We start from the raw sequence: 26,488 nt of genomic DNA, 5'->3' as shown, positions 1-26,488 counted from the left end.
CTGGACAGCATCTTTGGTGGATGATGCAGGCAAAGGTGAGGAGCAATAAAGAGACGAAAAACAGGGCCTGTGGCTTTCTAGCTGCGGAGGATCTAATCATCGTGAAATAGTGAGTCTGTAGAACAGTAAACACTGAAGTGCATGCTGTGCTTCAGTGACAGACTCCCTTGACTTGGCCTGCCTGTTCTGAATGTGGGCTCAACTGTGAGTGTCTTCTTGACTCATCCAGAACCACTTCTTACTGTGGAGTCACAGCTGTCGCTACTGCATGTCTCCTCCCTTCTTACAAGATTGGTGCTGGAGTAAGACAAGCCTTCTTGGGGAACTGAACTCAATCCAAGGCAAAGCATGCTATTACACCCATTCACCAATCACTTATAAAACCACATTGAAGATTTCACAATACTGAATCTGACCATTTTAGAACAGCCACTGTCAATCAGGTGACACTTTCCTCCGGTCGTCCTCGTGTATAAAATGTACGAGGGTGCACTGAGCCAGTGAATGTCCACACTCCCATGAGTGATCCAATCAGAGGGACAGTTCACTAAGGAGAGGAGGCTTGGAGTGAGTGCTGGTGTCTGTAAGTCACCTCAGCAGGAGATTGGCAACAATGGGGATGGACACCAGGCTCCTAACCACGTTTCATTTTCAATTCTCATTTGCCACCGACTGACTCTCTGTTTGTGTGCCCGCAGGATTTGCACAGATCTAAGGCTTACGGTAATGTCATCAAAAACGAAAAAATATGTCCCTGATTCTTATCTGCCTTTGGCCACATGCTGAGCAATGAGCTCAGCACTGAGAGATGCTGACGGGCACCGTGCCCCATGGGGCCTCACAGCTCTCAGACCCTGTGCCTGGCCAGGAACATGCTGGCTTCCTGAGTACGTCTCACACTCAGGATTACGCCCAAGTGGACTGTTTTAAAATGCACCTGAACCTGCGCAGGGTTCGCCGAAGATGCAGCCACCTTATACTGATGGGCGGCGTCTGGGCCCTCGGGAGACTAGTACTTCCAGGCACGGATATAAAAGCAGGGGCCCCTCTGCTCCCTGATGAATGATCCCAAGGCTGAAGGACAAGCAGAGATCAGTGGTCCAGAACATCCACAGCTTGGCTTACACTTTGGTTTTCCATTAGGGAGGTCAAGCGCCTGGGCCATTTATCTCTGACCATCGTCATCTGGGGATGGGAATGTTGGCCAAACCTCTGGTAACAGCTGTGCTGAGGGAAGAGGGACTGAATGGACAGAGAGCGTGCAGTGATGAGAGTTTCTATTATAAAGCAGACACATTTATGATGCTAAAGTGGGAAAGTTCCGCAAGGGGAACACACACTAACATGGACAGATTCAGTCACACTCAGGCTCACTGAGGACACACACTGACTTCACACACACAACCCACACTGGCACAATGCCTTCGATCCCTGTAGGGACTGTACAAAGAGGGCATTCTTTTTTTATGGAAAATCCATTTCGCTTACTTCATCTTCCACCCTCATGCCTAGTATGAACCAAGAATCAGTGCCTCTGATACCAAAGCAGGCAAAAGGCCCTGCATTCCTCATCAGGTTAGATTTTCCCTCAACAGAGGGGGGTTGCAGAATACGTACCGGTATCCATTTCGAACACTTCCACCTGGGAGTAGAGAAAACACTGTGAGGACCCACAGGTACAGAACAAACTAGTGGTTATCACAGAGGGCAAAGGGAAGGGGGAGCAGCACGAGAGGGGGAGGGAGTTCTGAGGTACAAACTATTATGTATAAAACAGATAATCCACAAGGACTGATTATACAGCACAGGAAATTAGAGCCAATATTTTGTGCTAACTTTTAATGGAGTATAATCTGTAAAAATACTGAATCACCAAGCTGCACACCTTAAACTGACATAGTAATTTAAGTCAACTCTACTTCAATTTGAAACACTTTTTGAACACCCTGTGGGAATGACAGCATCCTGTGCACTGTGAGCACAAGCCTTGCCATCTCTTGGTGACCTTAGAAAACCAGCTGGGAAAAAGCAGTTCAGTTAATGGCCCCACGAGAGAACAGTGAAGACACCCGCAGAAAAAACCCCAACGCTTCATGGATAAGACAATATTCTCTTTTCAAGGGGGAAAATAGTCCACTGACAAAATCGCTCAATTAGGGATGGTTTCGAACTCATGCCGTCATTTTTAAAATACCCTTTGAATCAGGGATGTGCTGTAATAGACTTTCACTCAACAACATTCCTCCAGTCAAGGAAATTGTAACTATCATTTGTATTCAACACCGTCAGATATCTGAATTTCATAAAAAATAAAAAAAAATGAAGCAACTTTTTTCTCTCAGGTAAAGAAAGGTGAACTTACTTCAGTGCTGGATGGGGTCTCCTCTTCTCCCATCTTCTCCTGTGAGTACCACCTCTTGCTCTCCATGAGATCTAGGAAGACACAGAGAAACTGTTAGCACATTGGCCGCGCTGACAGCAATTATTCAGGAGTCTTAACTGATGTGGACACAGGGTGGAAGTGTACGGATGTGGATGTTATGTAATTATAAAGTGACATGTTTGGGGCATTACATTGAGTGGTAAAGGAAGGCACAAAGAAGAACAGAGAAAAAAACGGAAAATAGGATATTTGTTTTCCTATCTTTGGGAGTGTAATCAATGTACTAGTCACCACAGGACCAATACCATAGAAATTCTCTCTTCCTTTTTTTTCTTACTCAGTTGTGAAAAAATCCCCCTATACTGCACTTGGTCAGACTGTCTGCACCAGGGGTGTTCTCTGGGCTGCAAAGTACCTGTCAATAAATGTCAGTCGTCAAACTTTGCAACATCTCCATCTGAGGAAAGGGAATATAACCAGACGTCTGAGAACAGCTCTGGTGAGGTGAGAATGAGTGAATGGACAGCTACCCTGCGCTGGTGATGAGATATTTATATTCGAAACTGGATATGTGTACTCTGGGGTGTAAATGGTAATTCGATCCTGAGGAAACACACACTACTTATCCAGACAGATTCATAATCACACCACATAGGCAACACATGGACCTCCCTCCAAAATCTTCATAGAAATAAAGCCACCCCATCTAAATATACTCCTTTCTCCAGGGACTGGACCATCTGGGCATCACTCCTTTCTCAGAAATCTATTACTTTTCACTGCATCCTTCATCTTCATTCCGAGTGGGAACCCAGAGTCAGCTAAAACCAATCACAGCAAGCAAGAAACGCTAAGCTTCTACATCACCTAGAGTTTTTCCCAGCAGAGAAAGGTTCCAGAATACATACCATCGTCATTGCTGATCCAAGCCAGCTGAATAGAGAAAAGAGAACACTGTGAGGACCCAGCGATCACACCACCCTGTGCACGGAGAGCACAAGTCTGGCTATCTCTTGGTTAATTTAGGAAAGCAAGTGGGAGAAAGTAGTTGAGTTAATGGCCCCTCAAAAAACAGGTCAGACACCCACAGAAAGGGCACCAAGTCTTCATGGATGATACAAAATTCTCTTTTCAAGGGGGTAGAAAGTCTACTGACAGAATCGCTCAATCATGGACAGTCTGGAGCTCATGCTGTCAGTGTTAAAATACCCTTTGAACCAGGGATGTACTGGTAATAGATTTTCACTCAAGAACATTTCTCCAGTCAAGGAAACTGTAAATATCATTTATACTGAACACCGTCAGACATCTGAATTTGATGAAAAGTAAGAGAAATGAAGCAACCTTCTTCTCTCCGGTAAAGAAAGATGAACTTACCCTGGGGGTATTCGGGGGCCTCTCCGCTGCCCTCTTGTTGGGCATGTCGACTAATAACTCCGTCAGGTCTTCAAGATCTAAGACACAGAGTAGCTGTTAGTAAATCGGCGGTGCTGAAAGAAGTACTCAGGGAGCCAGACCTAATGTGCACATGGGGTGGGAGCGCACGGACGCGGACGTCACTAAGCACAGGCGGAAATGCTGCTGGACTGAAGTCAGGCAGAGAGAAGAGCAGGCGGATGAGGAACAGAGCCTTTTGCTCCCTGTCCGTGGCGAGTGGGGTCAGCGTGAACCAGTCAAGCTAAAAGGGAGTGAACTCTACGCTGCAAGCTGTTTCAGGGACCGGTTCTCATGGCTTCTTTTGCCTGCCTGGAGTGGGACTAAATGGCTTCTGTCTTCCCGACTTCTCCATCACTTCCTCCCCCTGGAGCCAGACTGGCTGCTACTGTATTTATCACCCCCCTTTTCCATTTTCTGTGAAAAATGGCCTTTATGGAGGGAATGAACTCAATCCCAGGCAATGAATGCTGTTATGTCTTCTTACTGGAATGTCTGATGAGGAAATCAGATACAGAAGTTACGAAAATACTAAAATCCTACCATTTAAGGAGAGCCACTGTCACTCATGTGGTAGTTTGCTCCCACTCTTCCTGTTCAAAACCATCCAAGGGTGTCCACTGACTCAGAGACCCCCCAACACTTCCACCAGACATTTAATTAAGAGAGACTTCAGTAAGGAGAGGAGCTGTCGAGTGCACACCGGTGTCTCTAACCCAGCTGTGCACGAGATCTGCAGCCAGGGGGGTGGGCACCGGGCTAACAAGCATTTCTAAGGCTGGCAGTGATGTAATGGACTATAAGCAAATCTCTCCGTTTCTTCCTGTTTGGGGCCACGTGCTAAGCAATGGCCCCAGCACTGACAGACGTCGACCTGCATTGTCCTGCAGGAGGCCTCACACTTCTCACAATCGCTGACCGACCAGGACCAGGCTGGTCTCCTGGCTGCATCTCACACTCAGGACTAGGCCAGGGTCAACTCTGAAATGCACCTGTACCGACCCTGAGTCCTGCGACCACTGAGCCACTGCAGAGTGACTGGGGGTGTCTGGGATCTCTGGGGACTGCAGCACTTTCAGTCACATGCACAGAGCAGGGAACCTCCTGCTCCATCACTAACAATCCCGACTGACTGGGAAGTATAGTCAGTGGTCCAGAACAGCCACACTGGAACCTTGCATATTTTGGCTTTTCCATGTAGCAGATCAAGAGCTTGGGTCATTCGTCTCTGAGCCATCTCCATGTGATGAAAGGGAATTTCAACCAAACCTCTACGAAAATCTGTGGTGAGGCAAGAGTGAATGAATGGAGAGAGAGTGTGCCCTGAAATTTTTTTCATCTTATGACAGAGTTGTGCTGCGTAATAGGGCATTAGCTCCTGAGGAAACACACACATTCACATGGACAGATTCACAATCACACCACAGAGGCGCACACATGGACCTCCCCCTTGAATCTTCACAGAAACAAACCCACACCATCTAAATATCCTCCTTTCTCCAGGGACTGGACAATCTGTGCACCACTCTTTTCTGGGAAATTCGTTATTTTCACCGCATCCATCATCCTCATTCCCAGTGGGAAACTAGAATCAACTAAAACCAAACAAAGGAAGCAAGAAAGGCCAAGCTTCCTTGTCACCTAGAGTTTTCCTCAGCAGAGGAGGGTTCCAGAATACATACCATCTTCGCTGTCTTCCTTGGTGCCCCGATTCACCTGGGAATAGAGAACAGAGAACACTGTGAAGACCATGGCATCCTCCGGACTATGGGCATAGATGTTTTGTTCCCCTGGTGACCTTAAGAAACTAGACGGGAAACCACAGTTGAGTGAACTTCCCCAAAAGAAAACAGCAAGGACACCTTTGGAGTAATTTAGAACTTTTCATGGAAGTTCCTCCAATTCCAAGCTGATCAGAATATAAAAAGTGTTTTCAAGGGGAAAACTATTCTTCTGAACAAAATGCTCCCTGTTGCACAGTTTGTAACTCACGCTGTCAATGTTTCAAATAAACTTTTAAATCACTTCTTGTTTGTACAGACTTTTTATTCAAAATTACCCAAACTCAAAATTTCTCTGTATCATCTTAATGTATGTTGTCAAATTTTCATTTCTGAATGAGACACATAAAAGGAAATGAAGCAACTTTTTTTTTATCTCAGATAAAGATTGGCAAGCTTACGTTGTGTATAACCGCATTGTCCTTCGGACTGTAACTGGACAGGTCCTCAATCACGATCTTAGGGAGACCTAGGAGAACACAGGGCAAACTCAGGACACTGTGCTGTGGCTCAGCAGTTACTCAGAGAGCCTTATCTGAGGCGGACATGGAATGGGAGTTTATGGCTGTGAGTTAAATATGATCTGAACTGCTGTTGGGTCACTTTTGGTGGATTAAAAGGAGAAAAGAGGAACTTGAGAGAAATGTGAAAGAGAACTTTTAGCATTCTAGCTAAGGGGAAATTCAGCAATTCAATACAGTCTGTTTGAAAAGGGTAAACACTAAATTGCACACTGGGTGTCAATTAGAGACTCACGCCTCCTCCTGCTCATTCTACAGCCCCGTCAAATGCCCACTTCTCAAGAGTTACAAGACTATTTCAGATTCCTTACAAGCCTGCCTGCTGCCGCCGTGTTCACCATCTAGTCTATCGGATTCTTTGTACTTTATTTCTTTGAAACATATGGAATATTTATCCTAGCAAGAATTTGTAGGATTTAATTCAGTGACATTAATTACCTTCATAATTCTGTTTACACATCACTACTGTCTATTTCCAAACCATTCTCATCACATCTGACATAACAGCTGTAGTCTCTGAGGAGTAACTCCACCTTCATCCCTGCTTCTAGTTCTTGGTAATTTCTATTTTCTCTCTTTGAGGTCTGCTTACTCTAGTTACCTAATAAATGTACAATGATACTGTACTTGTTCTTCTGTGCTGCTTGATTTCACTATTGATAGTATTTTTTTATTTTGGTCCATCCACGCTGTAGCATATTTCAAAATTTACTTCCTGTTTCTAGTTGAATAATATTCCATTTTGGGTCCACAACTCATCCAATGTCACAGCACAAAGAGTGAAACGTAGTAAAATACGGACTTTTACTTAATAAAAATAAGCCACATTGTTTTGCTAATTGTAACAGATGCACAACAGTAATGCTGAATGTCGTTAATAGGGGAAACCGGACGGATGGGGATCTGGGAACATTCTGTATTAGCTGTCCAACTTTTATGTTCATATAATCCTTTTCTAAATTTGCATAGTAATTTTTAAAACTGTGGAAACATGGTTTCAGAGAGATACCTAGTTCAGCTAACAGTCACAATTTAGCCTGAGCTTAGAGACCATCTTTACTATTATTAAACATAAACCAGATTTTGTTAAATGTATCTTTACTTCTCTAGTTATAAAACCACCAATGCAGTTAAGCAGACTGAATACATGAAATGAAAGAACATGGCTTTCTTAGCATTTTTAGAGTGTTCTCTTAAATACGGGACACTGGATGAACTAGAGTAATTTTTCTTGACTGAACGTAATGAGGGAATGCCCACAGTACCTTCAGTCACGTCATTGATAGGCTCGACCGTGTTTGGTGGGCAGCAGCAGATGCATCTGGCCCACTTACGGGTTGATTTTCTTAACCTCTTGAAGCAATGTCCTGGAAAATGCATTACAACAGAGAGAATTATTGACATCTTGATTGCAGAAGAGCATAGGGAAATTAGTAGTAATTCATTCACAGCTCAATTTCTGATCCTTTTATTCACTAGCTGCCCAACAGGGCGCCCTGAGTCAACGTCTGACTTAGGAAGACCTTGCACTGTGATGCATGCACTCAAAACACCCAACACACAGATTCCTGTGGACAAATGCACTTACATTCTAGGTGTAAACCAGAGCACAGTGCCCATGCCTGAGGGCCTGGCTTCAGATCCCACTCACGCGCACCACGCACCCGGGGAAGTGGCGCAGAGCCCTCGCGCCCCAGCTCCCTGTCCTGACACAGCCTACTTAGCACATCATGCTGAGGCCAAAAATGATTCAACAGAGTTAAAGCCTTAAGAAAACTAATGGGCTAATGACTCGATTGCTCTCTAAGTGTTCAATCACTGAATGACTGTGAGAAAAAGCTAGACAAAGTGCAGTGGCTGAATCTGGAGAGGGAATCTGATGGCTCCAAAGAAAGGGAAGATGGAATCTTACTCTTCAGCCTTTACATGGGAAGGACGCTACACAGCCCATGGAGAGTATGTGTTATTGTCTCCTCTGACGCCCACGTCAGCCCACTTGCAGCTGAAGGGCGTGTCAAGTAGGGGCCACACGCCGTATCTTACAGTGGCAAGCACTGAAATTTAGAGTGACTTTCCAAGAGTCGTAACAATGAGGAGTGGTGAATCTGGGACAGCAATGTAGTTGGTTCCCTTAGGACACAAATCCCTGACCCCCTAAGACCTGCCAGGCCTGAGGTCATCCTCTGGACCGTGAACCAAGAGGTCCCCTCACCCTCTCTTCAAATCCTCCCGCCCCAAGGGTTCTGTAGGTGAACCGCTGCCCCTGAGAAGGCTGAGCCAAGAAAACAGTCCAAATCCTCAACCAGCCTTTTGCCTTTATGTGTCCATTTCTGACTGAAAGTACAACAGATTCCTCCAAACAAAGCCCTCCCCCCTTTCAGAATGGGAGGACCAGGGGCAACTCCAACTGCCGCCACCCTCCTGGAACTCTCCACACTGTCAGCCATCTCACACAACACCTTCCTGACGACCAGATGACCACCTCCACTGACTCTCTGGCTCCCAAGTTGGCTCAGAACTCAGAACATTCTCAACCGAAGGGCACGTTATTGGCTCTGCCATAAATTAGCTTCCTTCAACTGACCCACCCTGGAGAATAAGTCAATGTGAATTCAGTGGGGAGGAGCATCGGGGCTGCTGTTTGCTGCCTAGTTAATTGTGTGACAATGTCTTACTGACTTTTTATCTGATCACCTGACTGCGTAGCCTGGACAAAGAACTGTCAGAAAATGGGCAGGAGCTCATTCTCTTCACCAAAATCTAGTCTCTATTCTAGAAACTCGCTCATCCTTCTCTAGATCCTGGAGCGACAGGGACAGAGAACCACAGCCTCTAAAAGGGTCCCCTCCACAACCTCAGCCTGAACATCACCCCCCGGGACTCTCTCCGAGGACGACCAGACAGGCTCTTCCCTCAGCTGCCAAATGTTCATTCCATGGACCCAGTGTAACTGCCCCCTCTCACCACACTCCCAGGCAGCACCCAAACAGCCAGTGGTCCTGTCCCCACCAACCCGTGGAGATCCCACCTTAAAAACCCTGTTTCTTTCCTTTCTAAACATCTCTGCATTTTACTGCCAATACTTGGTTTCAGGTTTTGAGATGTCCCTTCAGAAGACCTGAGCTGTCGTTCCCCTTTCCTGTAACACCTACTGCAGGGGCAGCACCAGGGTGCTCCTGCTTTGGTGAGAACAACGTGGTTTGTTTCCCGTGTCTCTTCTCTGGAAGACTGTGTATAAAATTCACACTAGGAAAAAGTACATTTTTCTAAATTTAGAAAAATATTCGAGGCAGCCAGCTTGACAGAGGTTTTAAAATATACATTAAATAACACAAGAAAGGTGTGCAACAGATCTATACCACTGTAGACAAATTAAAGTAGTAAAAATGGAAAATAGGCACGGAAGCTAGTTTTAGCAAGTTAAGCAGCCCACTTGAAGGACCAGAGGGTCAGGAGGAACCTACCCTGACAACAGCAGACATTTCCCATGTTCAAATGCAACTCTTCCACTAGTTTCCAGTGAAGTATCACCAGAGCCTCTCATCTCCAACCACTAACCAAACTCCATTCACAGAGTGGCCGTTGGGAACAGACCACCACGGAACTCTGAGGGAGCCAATCTCTGTGGACCCTGGGCCCAACTGCGTCTGTTGGACTAGTGTGACTCCGTGGACAAGGGTGGCATTTCAGAGCCAACATTTTAATTTTAGTTCAGAAATTGAATCCAGGCTCACCCACGATCACTCTCTGGTTAAGAAAACAAGCTCTGTGCGAAAAAGGCCTGCTCCCCAAATACTGTTGATATTGAAAGCTTCAGAGTGAAGGGGGATAAAACTAACATTTTGAGAATGAAGAGATTTCATTCTGGTGGAAATACTGTTTCTATCCATTTCTACTATTCCTGAGTGACCAGACATTTCTACAGTGAACAATTTAAAACTTTTTCCACGTGAAAAGCAGCATTAGTAGGAATTCAATTGTAAAATATCACATTTTCTCCCTATGCAAATATTTATCAAATTATGTAAAACTTTCTGCTTTACTTCCTTTTCCCTGGATGCAACTAAATCTCTGGATTTAACAATCTCTCAATCTCTTGCGTATTCATTAAAAGTGTCCCTCTCATTGCGTAGGTACAAAACTGTCCATTGAATAATCGAGAAAAAGGAATCACTGTATTTTTACCAGTGGGTTGTGGAAAACATGTAAGTGGTTTTCCAAACAAAGACTTTTAGACAGCCAAAACTCTAGGTTTAAATGGGGGTTCTGGCTAAAAATTCGACACCAAGTCACACCCCTACTTAAAATATGGTCATGAAAACTAGCTCAGGAAAGGTTAAGTCAGTCCCCCCTCCCCAACATGGAACAAGTGAAAATTTTAGGAGAAAGACGAGAAAATTGCCGTATTTCCAACAAAGCAGGGAGACTGCCAGGTTGGAATGCTCTAGTACTGACCTCTGTCACTGCTGCTCCTCCCCGCTGCTCCTCCCCAAGTAGCTACAAGAAGAAATCGACTGGATCACTGCTGAGGTGTAAGGTTGTAGACAGTGTCAGATTATCTCCAGAACTGCCCAAGTGAGGGGTGAGTGAACAAGGGTGGGAAAGAATAGGTAAAATTACGTTCTCTAATTGAAGAAACTGAATGCTTCCCAGCTTGATAGACAACAGTGGGTGTGGATGGGAAAACTGAGGAATAAAACACAGAAGAACTGGAGAATACATTAGAAACGACACACCCATCTGAGCAGAGGACCAACACTCAGCCATGCTGATGAGCAGCTCAGATTCCCATTTCTGGAGAACAGCTGGAACAGAGGATCCTTTCGTCTGTCACTTGACTATCTGCAGTAAACGAGTAAATGAGTAGCCCTCAGAGATATGCCTGTCAGAGGGCCAGTGCTCTGGGAATGTTCAATCACTACATCTGGAAGGAATACAGACACTCAACAGTTGTTACTTCCAGAGACTGAACCGAAAAGGCTACAGATGGGGAAGGAAGGAAATTCAAATTTTAATGTGCATCTATTGTACCTCTTGAATTTCTACAATTGTGTTATTCTTCTTGCTCTTAATATATTTCTTAATCCACTAACCCCCCAAAATCAAGGCATGAGACACCTACCTTATTCTGTTCATGGACAGAGGGTGAGGAATTCAGCCAGGGCACAGGGGGAGTGGCTCCTTCCTGCTCTAGGACGCTGGGGGCTCAGCAGGGCAGACCCCCAGCAGGGCTGGCAGGACAAGCAGGGGCGGCGGCATCCTCTGAAGGTGACTTCCCTCCCATGTCTGCAGTTGAAGCTGCATTTGCTGCAGGACCTTCTTGAGGACCCCCCCCCACGTGGCCTGGCTTCTTTGCAGCAGGACAGGCTCGGGGCCTTCAGATCTCTGACTCCGTGGCTGGAGGCTCCACAGAGGAGGGGCCCGTGGGACCAGGCAGAGGCTCATAGCGTCTGAAGCAGAACCCTGGACATGGTACAGTGTTATTTCCAGATCAAGAATAAGAGCCGCCTGAGGCTCAGTCAGGCCGTGGGGGCTGTACCGGCCCTCCTGGTCCGCTCCTTCTTCTTCATGATGAGTGCCTGAGGGGAAGCCAGAACTGAGCATGAGAAACCCTCTTGAGCTGGTAAGACATGCCCTGCTGATCACTTCGCCTTGTGATTATCCACCAGAAACGTCTGAATTAATAAAGTAGCAAAAAAAAAAAACCCCTAAACAATCCCCAAACACCTCCCTATCAATCCCTGACCTAGAGCTCTACGTTGTCATGAGTAAGTACACTCGTGACCACAAGTCATACCTTCTGCGTGTTTTCACATATGAAACTAGATTATATACTGCGATGACAATTCTTGCAACGGGAGAGAGCGAGGGGCTGGAAACAACACCGAAACCTGACAGACCTCCTCCGCTGGCCCGCGCCCCCACCCGGACCCCCGATCCTGGGACGCACGGAGATGCCTGTTGCTCTCTATCTTCAAGTGACTGAAAATACAAGTTTAAGCTTCACATATAACGTTTATGCTATAGGTTATCAGGAAGATAACCAAGCCCATTAGTGAGTGCCTGGCATCACGCATCTCTGTCAGATCTCCTCTGTAATACAGTTCGCTGGCTACGAGCATGTACTTGTAAAGGCTGTACTGAGTTTTAAATCTAACACTGATTAGTTACTATTTTTCTCTCTGTAGATTATTTAATGACTTTGTGCCTGATTATTTTACTTTTTAAGTTGAATAACATGACCTACTTTCATAAATGTTCAGAATATTAAGTGAGATTTTGTGTAAATGCTAATTACAGTTCCCACGCATATTAGGGGCTCAACATATGAGAGCTGCCAGTGGTGGCTATAAGGACAGTGACAATGGTAGCAACACTAGTAACAGTAACAATACTCAACACTGCAACAGTACTGCTTGCAGTATTCTTTGACACTGTGATTGGATAGTTAATTGATTGCCTGATTCCAAATAAGATGCCTTCACCTGTTACATGGTTGGTTGAATCTGTAAAATGGTCATGATGTCTGGAATTCTCCACAGGTAAACTTGAATAATTCAATGAGAATCTGTATTTCTTTTCTAGACCAGCTAACAATGTGCCCTTTCTCAGGCAGTTTGTAAGTTTATTCTCTATTTTTTTCTGTAAGTTATATAATCAGAGAGAATCTTTATGAGAAGCTGGATCATCTACATAAAATAATTCCATGTTGGAAAACACTTTTGTCTCTTTTTGGGGCATGGTGGCCTCCAGAATTTTACAAGTATTTAATACACTAGGAGGAGGAGAAGATGCATGAAGGGCAACCAAGGACATTAAAAAAAACTTTTAATGAATTTCCTAAGAAGAAATAGATTGTTCCTAGAGAGAGACTGGCCAAATAACTTGATGGAATGAATGGAAAAGCTGCACTGATCTTACCAGAATGAAGAAACTCAGCGTATAGTAAATGTCACTAGTCAACCCAGTGTTTGGTTTTGGACCAAAAAGAGTATTTGATTCTTGAAATTACCTACCTTAGTAATGTATTAAATGAATATTTAGTGAATATATATATATGCTTATATCTAAAATATTTATTTGGTATATATATATATATTTAGTATATATAACATAAATTTTAAATTGTATCTTGCTAAAAATGCCACTTATGAAAGTATTCATATTGAACAAAACAGCACAAAACCACATGATCAATCTGTGATCAGCCTCCCTTGGGAAATGGTGCTCTGCTGAACAGCTAGAGGGCCTATCCAATACAGTGGAGCTAAGAGCTGCACTTATGTCGCCTGAGCTTTAGAGTTTAAATTATGATTGCATCAAAAATAAAATACCTAGGAATAAACTTAACAAAGAACATGAGAGCTTCACACTACTAACTGTAAGACATTGATGAAAAAACTGAGGACAAAAATAAATGAAAAGTTATTTTGTGCTCATGGATTGGAAGAATTAATATTGTTAAAATGTCCGTGTTACTCGAAGCAATCTACGGGTTCAATGTACTCTCTACTAAAATTCCAATGAGATTTTCCCCAGAAATAGAACAAACAATCCTAAAATGTATTAAGCCACAAAAGACCCAAGAAGCAATCTTCAGAACAATTTTGAGAAAGATAAACAAAGCTAGAGGTATTGCGTTCTCTGACTTAAAATGTTACAAAGCTACAGTAATCGGAACAATATGGTACAGACCTAAATAGGGACACACAGACCAGTGCAAAACAATAGAGAGCCCAGAAGTAAACCTGCACATCAGGGATCATTTGACTTATGACCAAGGGGCCAAGAAGGGTGTGGAGAAAGGATAGTTTCTTCAATCAATGGCATTGAGGAAAATGGACAGAAACCTGCAAAAAGTGAAACCAGACCCCTATCTTATGTCATACACAAAAATCAACCAAAATGGATGAAAGATCTGAACATAAGACCTGAAACTGTCAAACTCCTAGGAGAAAGCACTCTGGTAAATTCCTTGACATTGATCTTGGTGATGATTCTCTGGGTTTGACACCAAAAGCAAAGACAACAAAAGCAAAAATAAGTAAGTGGAACTACATCAAATTTTAAAGTTTCTGCACAGCAAGCAGAACAATAAAAAATGAAAAGGCAACCTATGGAATGAGAAAAAATATTTGCAAATCATGTATCTAGTAACGGCTAGTATCAAAGATACATGAACTCATACAACTCAATCCAAAAAACAAACAATATGATACATAAGCAGACGAACTGAATAAGTATTCTTCCAAAGACGACGTACAAATAGCCAATAGGGACATAAAAAGGTGCTCTATGTCACGAATCATCAGGGAAATACACATCAAAGGGACAATGAGATTATCACCTCACACCTGTTAAGAGTGGCTATCATCAAGGAGACAGACACTCAACCTGAGTCGGAGAGGATGTGGACATTAGGAAACCTTTGTACATACTGTTGGTAGGAGTGAAACTGGCACAGTCATAATGGAAAACAGTATGGAGGTTCCTCAAAAAAACCAAAAAACAACTATCAGACGATCCAGCACTTCCACTTCTGGGTGCACATCCACAGGAGATGAAAACAGGGTATCAGAGAGACATCTGCACGCCCATCTTCATGCAGCATTATTCCCGATAGTCAAGATACAGAGACTAAATGACCATCCAAGGATGCATGTATAAGGAAGCCACACACACTCAAGTGTATTGACAAAGTGGAACCAGCCATGACAAAGAAGGAAATCCTACCATTTTCAGAACAACATGGATGGAACTTGAGGGCATTATGCAAAATAAGTAAGACAGACTGCATGACATCACATAGATGAGAAATCTAAAAAAGAGAAAGTGAATTTCAAAGAAATAGTAGAAAAATGATTGCCAATGGCTGGAGGGTGGGGAAATAATGAGAGGTTGATGAAAGGGTAGAGACTTTCACCTATGAAAAGAATAAGCTTTGTGGATCTAATGTTAAATATGATGACTATAGTTGACAACACTTACTGTATAATTGATTTTCGAAGAGAGTAGAAATTACGTGTTCTCACACACACACACACACACAAACGGTGAGTATTTGAGGTGATGTGTGTGTTCACTAACTTCATGGAGAGAATCCTTGTACTGTGTGTATGTATATCAAACCACCGTGACATAGGGTTTAAGTTTTCTACAACTGTATGTCAATTATGCCTTAATAACGCTGAAATTCAAAATGTAAAAATAAGATTCAAAGAATGAGTTACAATCTTGTTGCCTGTTTTTCCCAGTTAGTCATTAGCCTAGTCATTATTTATTCTCTGAATAGTTAACCAATCCTGTAAGTCTACTTCAATCCAACATATTTCCTAAGACCAATATGATCGAGGCTCTCTGATAAGAACTGGGGTCGAAAACAAAATGAAAATCATGCACATTATGGTGAATTGATAGAAACTTGAATAGTAGCTCTGCTGTAATGTTGGTTGTGAAAACTTGGGCAAGTCACTTGGGTAATATGAATCTCAATATTCACATGTATTTATTTGAAATTACAGGAAACCACACTGGGTTTGGAGAAGAATTTTGTAAACTGGGAAAGGCATCTATGAAAAGCAGATGTATTACTTGTTTCGAATGAAACAAATAATAATCCTTTATTGTTATTTATTGGAGAGACAGATGTTAGCTTGGTGAAATGCGTTTTACACATAAATAGTGAGACACGCCCAAATGGCATCCACTGATACCTGTTTATGTCCTATCATCAATGAATCGACTGTATTTTAGGGCTCCGATTCTTTAAGCCTAATCCACTATTTACTGAATACACAGTATTTCTAAGGTATTTCAGAATCTTTAAGGTTCTGGCTGCTTGCATGGTCAGAGATTTGATCACCTATGTTAAAATTTTAAGGTAGCGTTTTAGAAGGACCACGTACTCACTTTGTAGAATTTCATTTCTTCGTGTTTTACTGTAAGGTTAGACAATTTGCGCAGCACCCTAGGAGGGCTGCACTTAGACGATGTGGGGACACTGAGCATAGAAAAGGTCAAGACCTCACCAAGTATGAAACTCCTCCGCGCTGGACCCGGCTCTCCTTTGGCGTTGCTTCCTTATGGCTCCTGACTTCGAGGTTGGTGGGACACCGCTAGGGTAGCCTCGTCCTGTAGCATTCAGCAAGATTTCTTGAGTACTGGCTTAGATGAAGTTTCTGTCTTGATTTTAACTATTTTTAATGTCTATTTCCCTTCCATTTAGCAGGCCATAATTCCTGGAGTCCAAGCAGCACGGTAATCTGTCAAGAATGTGTTCCCAGAAAGTGGGATGTCTCAACTCGAAGGAAGGAGACCCACCAGGACCTGCTGTGAGATGGGACAGTGGTTGAGAAGAGTCCTGGGATCCCCTTCAAGTGGCCCCAAGCCTGTAAAGTAAAGAGAAGAGTGAAAAACCGCTCACCTGAGCCTGCCCGCTCTCCTGTAGACAGGGCACTGACTACCTCTTAGTAAACTCTTACTCTGCTTTCTTACCCTCCAGGTCTTGTCTCTGAATTCTTTCTGGGACGGGAAAAGAACCTGCATGCTGGCCACATCTACCGCCAACATCCTCTCTTCCTGTTAGGAGAGCCAAGTTTTCTTAGAATGCTGCTCTTGGTTAACAGGCTCTGTGAATTTCCTTGCCTCTAAGTGACCTGCACTTACTTTTGAAATCTTCTGCCACTTTGGTAAAGTGAGTAAGTACTCTTTCACTGTGACCTATGATCCTATTTGAACAAGTCTTTTGAAACTTTTTGATATTCTTGACAAACTTCCCAAGTATCAAATTCTAATGAAAGTTATTTTGATCAGCAGCTAACTTTGGGATACTTGAGGACCCCTATGATATCTAAGAAAGAAATATTAAATGAAGCAGGATTATTTGGTATGTTCAATTAGATGGAAAGCATTATCATGTAAGTAAGAAACCTTCTTAGGTTATATTGCACAGATAAATATCCTTAACAGTAATGTCATAAAAATAACAAAGTTTCTAAAATTTGTATGTGTCCTAGTAATAAAGTTACCAGTCACAATCCTAGTGACTGTCTGAAAATGTTGTATGTCACAGCAACTTGGTTTATTGGTTTCCCAGAAAATTCCCAGGGACTAAAGCTGACTGGAGATCTGCAGGAGGCCAGATCTGGAGGGAGCGGAAGCAGGTACTCCTTGCCAAGCCTTCCAGAACTGGGCCTTCCCACACTGGTTACACACACATCCATGGACATGCAACACCCTCACTCTCAGAGGGGAGACACAGTGGAGATGAAGACCCTTCCTTGAGCTGCCCCTCTACAAGCTTCCATGAGGTGAAGCCCCACCACTGGTAGACACTGTTCATTATTTGTTAAGTATTTCATTTTCTTTTTAGGTTTTCCTCTACTATTTACTGCATAATCTTCCTAATTCTAGTGTTACTTCCCAAGAAGATATTAAAGACAATTTTATATCAGAAGTCTAAAGAGTAACTGAAATATGCTGACATGCACATGACGATCTGCAAAAAATCACAGATTCATCACAGCAAATGCAATACATTTTGGATTCTCATGCTATTCAGTAGTTCTTTCATTTGCATTCATACTGCACCCATAGTGCTACCCTAGCAGTGCCCCCCCACTGAAAACAAAGCAGTAACAAATTGGTGAAAAACATCTGCCCTCATGAAACTTTCAATTCAGTGAAGAACTAGACAACTCACACAAGATGTACTTGGCATGTGAAGTGGTAATGAGGGCGGTGAAGGGAAACAGGACAGGTGGGTGGTAGGGGTGGTGATGTATGGGGGTGACACCCATCACCGTTCCTACTGGGTGACCACATCCTGTCACACTCAAGCTCATCCTGTCAAGAGGTGACGGCAGCTCTGATCAGGCAAGTGCGGGTCACATTCTGAAACTGGGGATAGAGGCGTTGCTGATAAGGGAGGCGGTGAAGTGGAGAAAAGAGAGAAGTTGAGATCACAAAGTCGGGGCCTGAACACCTGTCAGGATGGAGGTGCTGGAGCAAGTGGGAGACTGAGGGAGAGGAGGCAGAGTGTGTTCGATGCCCACATGGAGACGTGTGGAGGCAGCTGGGTGGGTGTGATCTGGACTGTATGGAAGGGTTTGGAAGAGATATGTAAATGTAGAAATCACGACAGTTTAGACGTCAGTAATGCCACAAGGCTAGACAAGGTCAGCAAGGAGATGAGTTGCTGAGAAAGAAAACTGGTCCAAGAACTACATCCTGGGTCACAACTCACATAGCTGAGGGTTTTGGGAGAAATAGAGAAACCATCACTGGCGTCAGAGAAGGAGGAGCTGGCGAGTTGAGAAAAATGCACAAAACAACAAGACCAATTATAAAAACAGTATCATGTATTGACTCAGCGGAAGCATCTTAGAGAGAGACTGTGGCAAACGAAATCAACAGAGAAAAGTGAAGACTGAGAAATCTTTACTGTGATAGAATTGTTCTAAAGTGGGATTATGATGGAGACACAGCTCTGTACATTTATAAACATGCAAAAATATCAAAGAATTGTGTTTTGAAATGGATGAATTTATGGCATGTAAATTATACCACAAGAAAACGACTTCAAAGTAAGAGTATTTAGCACATACCTACCCAGTATTGCCACCCCCAGGCAGGCATTCTTCACCCAGGAAAAGTGAAAACAGACACTTAGAAAAAAATTTACATAAATATTCAAAAATACTTATTCATAATATCCTATATATGGACTAAATCACATGTCCATTAAGAGAATGGGTAGATTTTTTGTGATATATTCTTACAAGGACAAATTATTCTGCTCTAAAACAGAATGAACTATTCAAATGAAAACGTGTGGCTCTCAAAAACAGTACTTAGAGCAAAAAGAGACAGACGTTGACGCGTACATGATTTACTTCATTTTTATGAAGTATGGCCACTGCCAAACTGATGGATGTTCATGACAATTTTTTAAAAGGCTAAATTGGTGAGAGTGGGTGTGTTTTAACTGAAATGTGATGGGATTTTGTGTTAACTGATATGATACACATATTGACAGTTTTTGGATTCCGTAGGGGTTATACATTTTTACGATTTGTCAAGCCATGAACTTAAAGGTGATACTATTAACTGCATTTCAATTCTACGTTCATATAAACAGTAAGAATTAAAGAAAAATTAACCTCAGACAAGGATGGAGAGAATATATTTACAAGACTCCCACTGACCCCTTCCCTCAACAGACTGGATACCTGACCAATCCAGGTTGCCAGGTGCTGGCTGCGTTCCGGGCGGGATGCTGGGGTGTTTGGGGGTTTGCTGTGGTTGGAGGACCCACGGAAACCAGGCAGAGCCCTGTGGTGGGTCAGTGCCATGCAGGGGCTGCCCTCCTCTGCACAGCTTGGCTTTAGGCTGAGGTTTGGGAAGCTGAGTGAGGCGGTGGTGGTGCTGCTGCCCAATGGCCTGAGTTCATGGTCACATTCCAGAGCCTCCAGTGGGAGACGTGGTGTGTCTGACTGTCACCAGTTTCTTGATGGGCCTTTTACTTTCATTCAGACTTGTTCAGTCTGTTGGAAGTCGTCTTTACGGAAGACAAGAAAAGCAGCTCACAAAAACACTGGCTGCACAGATCGAGGACAAATGCCAACTCACCGGCAAGCTTTGTGCTGCCTAAAAGCAGTATGCAGGGATGGAGACATCTTTCGAGAATGCCAGGATAGAAAAAGTCACTCAATAAACCCAGCCTCACCGACACTTACAGAAAGGGGATGAGGGTCATCCTGATTTTTATGAAGGAACTCAATTCTCTGGTGATCCAGGAACTGAAGACAGAGAAAGGAGATGCCAGCTAAAGAGGAGGAGATGCTAGAGATAAAAGTGCTCAAGCTCCTGGAAGAGGTTCTGAGAGTCACCACACCACGAGGGGCTTTCCCACACCAGCCAGGAGGCCAAGCACCGGGCCGGAGGGTCTTTCCCCAGGAGCGGCCTGGGCATTAAAGCACAGATGTTTCCTCCCCTCCACTCAGGCCTCCAAAGCCACCAGGCTGCACTCACCAACCCCAGTGCATCTCCACCTGAGCGGCACTGAGGCCAGTGGGGGCAGAGGACCCCCTCCTTGGGCTACAGTTCCTCCAGCTCTACATGCTGGACACACCAGTGAGCTCCTTCATGGTCAGCTTGTCCCGTCTAAAATGTATTGCAATTCCTAACACATCAACACACGTGGGATTATTTTCTTTACATTCGCAGGAAGCTTGGATTATCACTTATCAGCGGTGTGAAAACGCTGTAGTTGAGGGGCTGATCTTTTACTCAGTGGGTGTTTAAGCCACATCTCTCAAGACGATTTTACTAACGAGTATACTTAAATCTCATGTGAAATACATACATATCTATTTCACTACATTCATATTTTCTTCTCTGTATAAAATTGCATTATAATTTGAAAATACATGTAGATTATCAATATAGATTTTTAGTTGCCAATAGCAGTATTTTTTTCAAGAGATAAATTGCCAATAGTCCTAAATTTAAATCAAAGCAAGTTTTGGAATATGTATTATTAAAAAAAAGATAATTACCTTTCAGATGGAGTTAAATGGTATTTATAAAAAGGAATTTTTATTTAAAATCTATATTCTAATGTAACAATGGCTACAAATGAAAAAATAAACTTGATAAATTACATGGAGATTGTTTCATTTCACTGTGATAATGCTGCAATGTGAGTTTTCTGTTGAAGAAGAAATCCAACTGGACAATTTGGGGGAACCTCCACATCACTGTCCCCCCCCCCACCTCTCACTCACCATCTTACACTCACTCCTCAGTGCAGTCTGAGGAGTTCTCAAGGTTGTTTCCCCCACATAATGAAGTCTGAGCCTCACAGTTAGTATCTTTATTCACAAATGACGTCCTCTCACTAGGTAATGAGCACAAACTGGTTTTGATCATGGTAGAAGGGAAGCAGAACATAAGACTTTTAGACCTGGAGGGAATCACATGAGGAAATGGCAGACATAACATCAAGATAAAATAAACATTTCCTCACAACTGATAAAATTGTGCTCGAGTTGGAGAAGATTAATTAAAACTGAAAAGAAAGTCGACAGTTTCACATTGCTAACACTTCAGGGAGGGAAGGAAGATTCTGAACACTCAAATTAAAGAGGAGATACGCATGCCAGGAGGTGAGAAGTTTTACTTATAATAGAAACAGGGAAAGGGGAAGCAGTGGAATTGGGGGTAGTCTTGGCAGAGGTGGCCCTTTAAGGCGCCAGCCACCAGGGGACACTTGAGCATTGAATATACCTAGAGAGAAGCCTCATGGGGTGTGGGACAACGTGGGTCATAGAGCACTGATCATGGTGGTTGTGAGGTCCAGGCAGAATCCAGAGGGCCAGAATGCAGGGAGAGAATGGCAGAAATGGAGGCAGAGGCCACCAGGGGTCAGAAGAAGGGAGGAGCCGACATCACAAATAAAGTCTTTGATTTCTATTCAAAAAGACAGTGGCTACCACTTTGGAAAAAGGCAAACCAGGTGGAAGACCAAGACAATGATTTCAGACTGAGGATATGATGGCTGGACCAAAGGGAGCAGGGGAGTTGGAGACAGAGAGATGGAACTGGATCCAGGAGAAGTCATATGGGCAGAGAAGCAGAGTCAACAAGAAGCACCGTGAGCGGCAGCGATCACAGCCCTCTTGCTGGGAGTGCACAACACATCTGGTTCTGTTTCGGTACAAAGCGTGTTTCTGAGATGAAGCGCACCATCACATCCGTGCTCTGTGGGGCAGCGCTAGGTGTGCATCCTAGTTATAGTCATTTTTTTAACACACTTCTTTGCCTGTCACTTAACACACCTGTAATTAAAGTCATTAAAATGGATTGAGTCTATAAAGCAAATTTACATTTTTTGGTAATTTAATTTATCTTATTTTCAGGGGGAGGTAATTGGTTTATTGATTAACTTTTTTTAAATAGAGGTACTAGGCGTTGAACAACCCAGGACCTTGAGCGTGCTGAGCACGCGCTGTACCACTGGGCTCTACCCTCTGCACTTCTTGGTAATTTTAAAATGTACAAACAACAAAAAACCCATCAGTAAATATTTATAAAAGGTCAGCGTCTATTCCTCAAACCTCAATCCCACTTCCCAGAAGTAACTATTGTTAACAATTCCACGACTACCCTTCTATGTATTCAAATACATGTTCTTTCTGTTAAAATGGAACGTAACTTTTTGCAATTGTCTTCCTCCATTTAACAATATATTGTGGACATTTCTCAGAACAGGTTGGACAGTGCATTCAGGTTAATGGCTGTTTACAGTTTTCTAATTTATCAGAGTATGGTAATTTATTCAACTACCTCCCTACTACAGGCACTAGCTGTTTCCTGGTTTTATTGCTAAAAATAACACTGCAGTTAAAATTCTTGTACATGTTATCCTTCACCACATGAGGACTAAATTCCTGAAAGTCACACTGTGAGACCTGAATTGTTTAACGCTAATAAATTTTCCTCTGAATGGTTGTTACCAAGAATTTATACATCCACCAATGAATATAAGTGTCCTTTTTTCCACACCCTTTGCAACAGTGAACGTAAATAAAAATCTTTTTAATTTGTACAAAATCTGATGGGCAGAACATAGCATCATGCTTCAATTTGTATTTCAGATTAGAAGTGAGCAAAATTTTGGAAAACATTTTTATTTTTATTGACTATTTTTATTTCTTTAGTATATTGACCACTCATGACTTTTCATATTTCTCCATTAGCAATTATAGAATATGGATGATATACATATTTCAGTGACATATTTTAAATACTTATTTTAATGTCTTTGTCTTTTAATTAAGTGATACAGTAATTTGTAGAGTTCATGAAAACCACATCTTTTTTTAATAAACAGTGCCTTTACTATTTGGTTTGAAACAGAAGAAACCTCAGCTTTGAATCTTTAGTGTTTTCTGCAGTGTGCTTTGATTAGAAACTGTCTCATCTCAAACCAGGACTTTAAAGGCACTTTACTGACTTCACCTAATACTCTTGTTTCCAGTTCTTTATGCATTTGGAACACATTTAAGGTGTAAGAGAAGAATCTCATTCCCTTCTTCTTATGCCCAAGTTTAAAATAAACTTCTTGATTTTCCTAACAATGTTTCGAGTATTGATTGGAGTTGCACTGAATTAATAAATCTGGGTGCAAACTGATAATGTTGTAACACCAAGTCCTTCCAAAAAGGGTGACGGTATTCTCTCGCTTGATTTTACTCCGCTCTGCTTTTATTTCTGTCAGTCAGATTTCATATACATACACATACCCATCTGTGTACATGTGCTATGTTGCCTATTTCTTGTTAGGACACAGGATTGAACGGATTTTGAACAAACTGTAAATAAAACCTATTGTTAGAATATAAGAAAGTAATTGGTTTTTATGCATTTATCTTCCATGGTACCAGGGCATCCTTTCAGTTGATTTTCTGGTAAACAATCTTATCGCCTAATTATAATTTTGTCCCTTCCTTTAACTTATACAAAACTCCTCTCTTTTTCTCTTTAATCACATTTTTCAGGACCTCCAAATTACTGAATAAAAACAGGATACTAGATATCCTGTTTCTCATATTAATGAGAACTAATAGGTATTCTTAAGTTGTAAAGTATCCACTGGAGCTAAGAGTTTTTAGGAAGTGGAACATTGAGACACATCACATGCCTTTTTAACATACACTGAAATAATCATCCTGTCCTCTAATCAATTAACATGATAAATTAATATACTTCCTAATGGTAAATCACTCTTGTATTCCTTAACCATATTTTTTAGCATATTTCTATACTTGTTTTTTCAGATTTTACTTAGGATTCCTGTATCTGTATCATGTGAAACTGATCATTTTCTTTTTTTGTACTAAAATTTTAGTGTCAGTAATCTCATGGAGTGAATAGGGCAGCTTATTCTTTCTCTAAAGTTTTAAATAACAGGAAAACTTCTGACCTTGGAAAAGAGAATGCAGCCCTAAAACCATCTGAGTCTCATGCCTCTAGGGCAAAGGAATTATATTTCAAAATTCATCTTTATTGTCTTTTCTTGGGTCAGCTTTACTAATAATTTATAAGTCAAATAATTATATGTTTCAATATATTTTTATTTATAATATAAAATTATATACATCATCTTGTAATTTCAAAACAATCATTAGCTCTTGACAGTTCCCACTTTTCACTTTTTTCTCTTTCTTATTGTATTATAGTCAGTTTACACTCCTCACTTTTAACATTGTATTTTCTCATTGCTTCATAATCAGATAGTTACTTTCTTCTATTTTCTTATTATTTTCCTTTTAAATTAAATTTGTTCTTGGTTTAACTAGATTAAACCATTTCTTATTGATATATTAATTTAATTTAATGTGTCTTACCCATAATAATTTCTTACACTCTTCTGAAGAAATTCCAAAATGAATATTTAAACAACTGATTTCCCACCTTCCTCATTTCCTAGAATGAATACAATGCCCTCAGCATCAGCCTGTCCTCCACCCAAAGATCCAGATACGCAGACTATCACTGTGGTTCATCAGTAACTGTCTATAATTTGTCTTCAATTTCCTTTAGCCACAGACACTTAGAAAAGTATCTTTAAAAATTTCCACATCTTTAGGAACTTTTTAGGTATCTTTTCTGTTCTTGGATTTCAGTTCTATCATATGATCAAAGAATTTGACCTCTGAGTTATAACTTTTTGAAACTTATATTGAGATTTCCTTTATACCCTAATATATGCTCAGTTTTTTATTTCATAAATACTTACAAATTAGTGTACCATCCTCCTGAAGTATTCTTCTGTCTTCTACATTAACCATTTCTTCAAAGGACGTCAAAGGAGTCTTCATTGCCCAACTTGGTGCCTTTCTTCGATGACAGACATTTTCCTCAAATATGTGGAGATTCTTGCTAATCCATTTGTAAAGAAGAACACAGTGATGATGAGTACTGACTGGAGATAGGTGTCCTCAAAACTACCAAGGCGGTAAGCATATTCAGACTACAAAACGTGGACGTGCGGTAAACGAGCAGGTACCTTTTAGTGTCTGATTCAAGTTCAGAATTACCCGGGGTTACTATCTTGTTTCTCTCTTTGGCATTAATCCTCAAACCAAGAGTCTCCTCTCAACACACAGACACCTTACCACAAATGTGTCTTTTGCCCAGAAGACGGAGGCCAGACCTGTTCTGTGGCTGACCACTCAGCACACTCTTTCAGCCGCTGACTCCATCAGCCACCCCGCACCCCACTATCACTGACTCAGAACCTGGGGGGTTTCCTAAGTTCTACTGGAAACAGCGTTACACACCTCTTCCATGTCACTGCTGTAAGTCTCATGAAGGTGGTAACGTGTGTCTTTTTCAGTTATGTAACTGTCCCTATCACCTAACGCCCATCACTAGTGCCTGGTACTAAATAACTATGAATGGATATATATTCAATTTTGATATCAATGTGATTTCACTGACTTTATAACTTACAGAGTCATCAAATTTCTGGCCCATTTATGAAACCCTTCTGGCTGCTGCCCTTTCTGCTCACTTTTATTTATTCATCTTTTCACTGCAAAGGGATTTTAAAAATGAGGGAAGTAAACTAATGTGCTTGACTGTTTTGGAGCAGGTTTCCTAGAATCTGATTAACTGTGGAACTTCTCACTCACATTCAAAATCCAGTAATTTTACGTTTCCCAGATTACAAACTACATAGATACATCCATACTAGTTGATTCCAAATATTCTGTAAGTTCTCCTGTGAGCCACAAATAAATGTTTATAATCACGAATTTCATTAAGAAAGACAAATCAGAAAAGCAAATACATCTATTCTTTTTTCAAAGTAAAACAGTTGTTGCTTCATACTAGCCAGTACTGAAGATTTGAGTACATGTTTTGAGAGTTCTTGAATGCTGTCTGCACAAGCACGAGGCTTGGGGAAAGCACTGGATGTGTCTAAGCAACCTGGAGGGAAATTGTAAGAAGTCACTTTTCTAATTGTCGAACAAACAAAAGTCACAAAGTACAATACGTAATTTTACCAAATACTAAAAAAGCAATGAATTTTGCCCTTTATTTGTCCACATATGGCTCTTCTAGGTATTTCTAACAGCCCTGCAAATCTAATCACACGCCTTCATCACTTTACTGTCTATCACTTTCATTAGATTATCGTTTGTAATATGATACACAAATATAGCTGCCAATTAAATTACCTTCAAACCAAGAGATAAAAGGTATACATGGACCATGAATGCCGCTAGTCAGGCCTGTGTACTCATCTCCGCAACAAAGGCATGTCAGAGATAAGAAAAAAAAAAAAAGATAGACATGTT

At 41.9% G+C, this 26,488-nt stretch overlaps 1 protein-coding gene across 1 annotated transcript in view; it reads right to left on the bottom strand.

Moving 5' to 3' along the window:
* LOC116278332 (uncharacterized) overlaps nucleotides 1-26,488 on the bottom strand; it is a 75,378-nt gene that overhangs the window by 25,292 nt on the left and 23,598 nt on the right. The window contains exon 14 of the mRNA XM_072948408.1: nucleotides 24,922-26,434. The gene's annotated coding sequence lies outside the window, so the exon portion shown is untranslated. The remainder of the gene's footprint in view (nucleotides 1-24,921; nucleotides 26,435-26,488) is intronic.

Source organism: Vicugna pacos, chromosome 23 (genome assembly GCF_048564905.1).
Source record: "Vicugna pacos chromosome 23, VicPac4, whole genome shotgun sequence".
NCBI lineage: Eukaryota > Metazoa > Chordata > Mammalia > Artiodactyla > Camelidae > Vicugna > Vicugna pacos.
The sequence above is the reverse complement of the archived record's forward strand: the minus strand, read 5'-3'. Positions and strand labels throughout refer to the sequence as shown.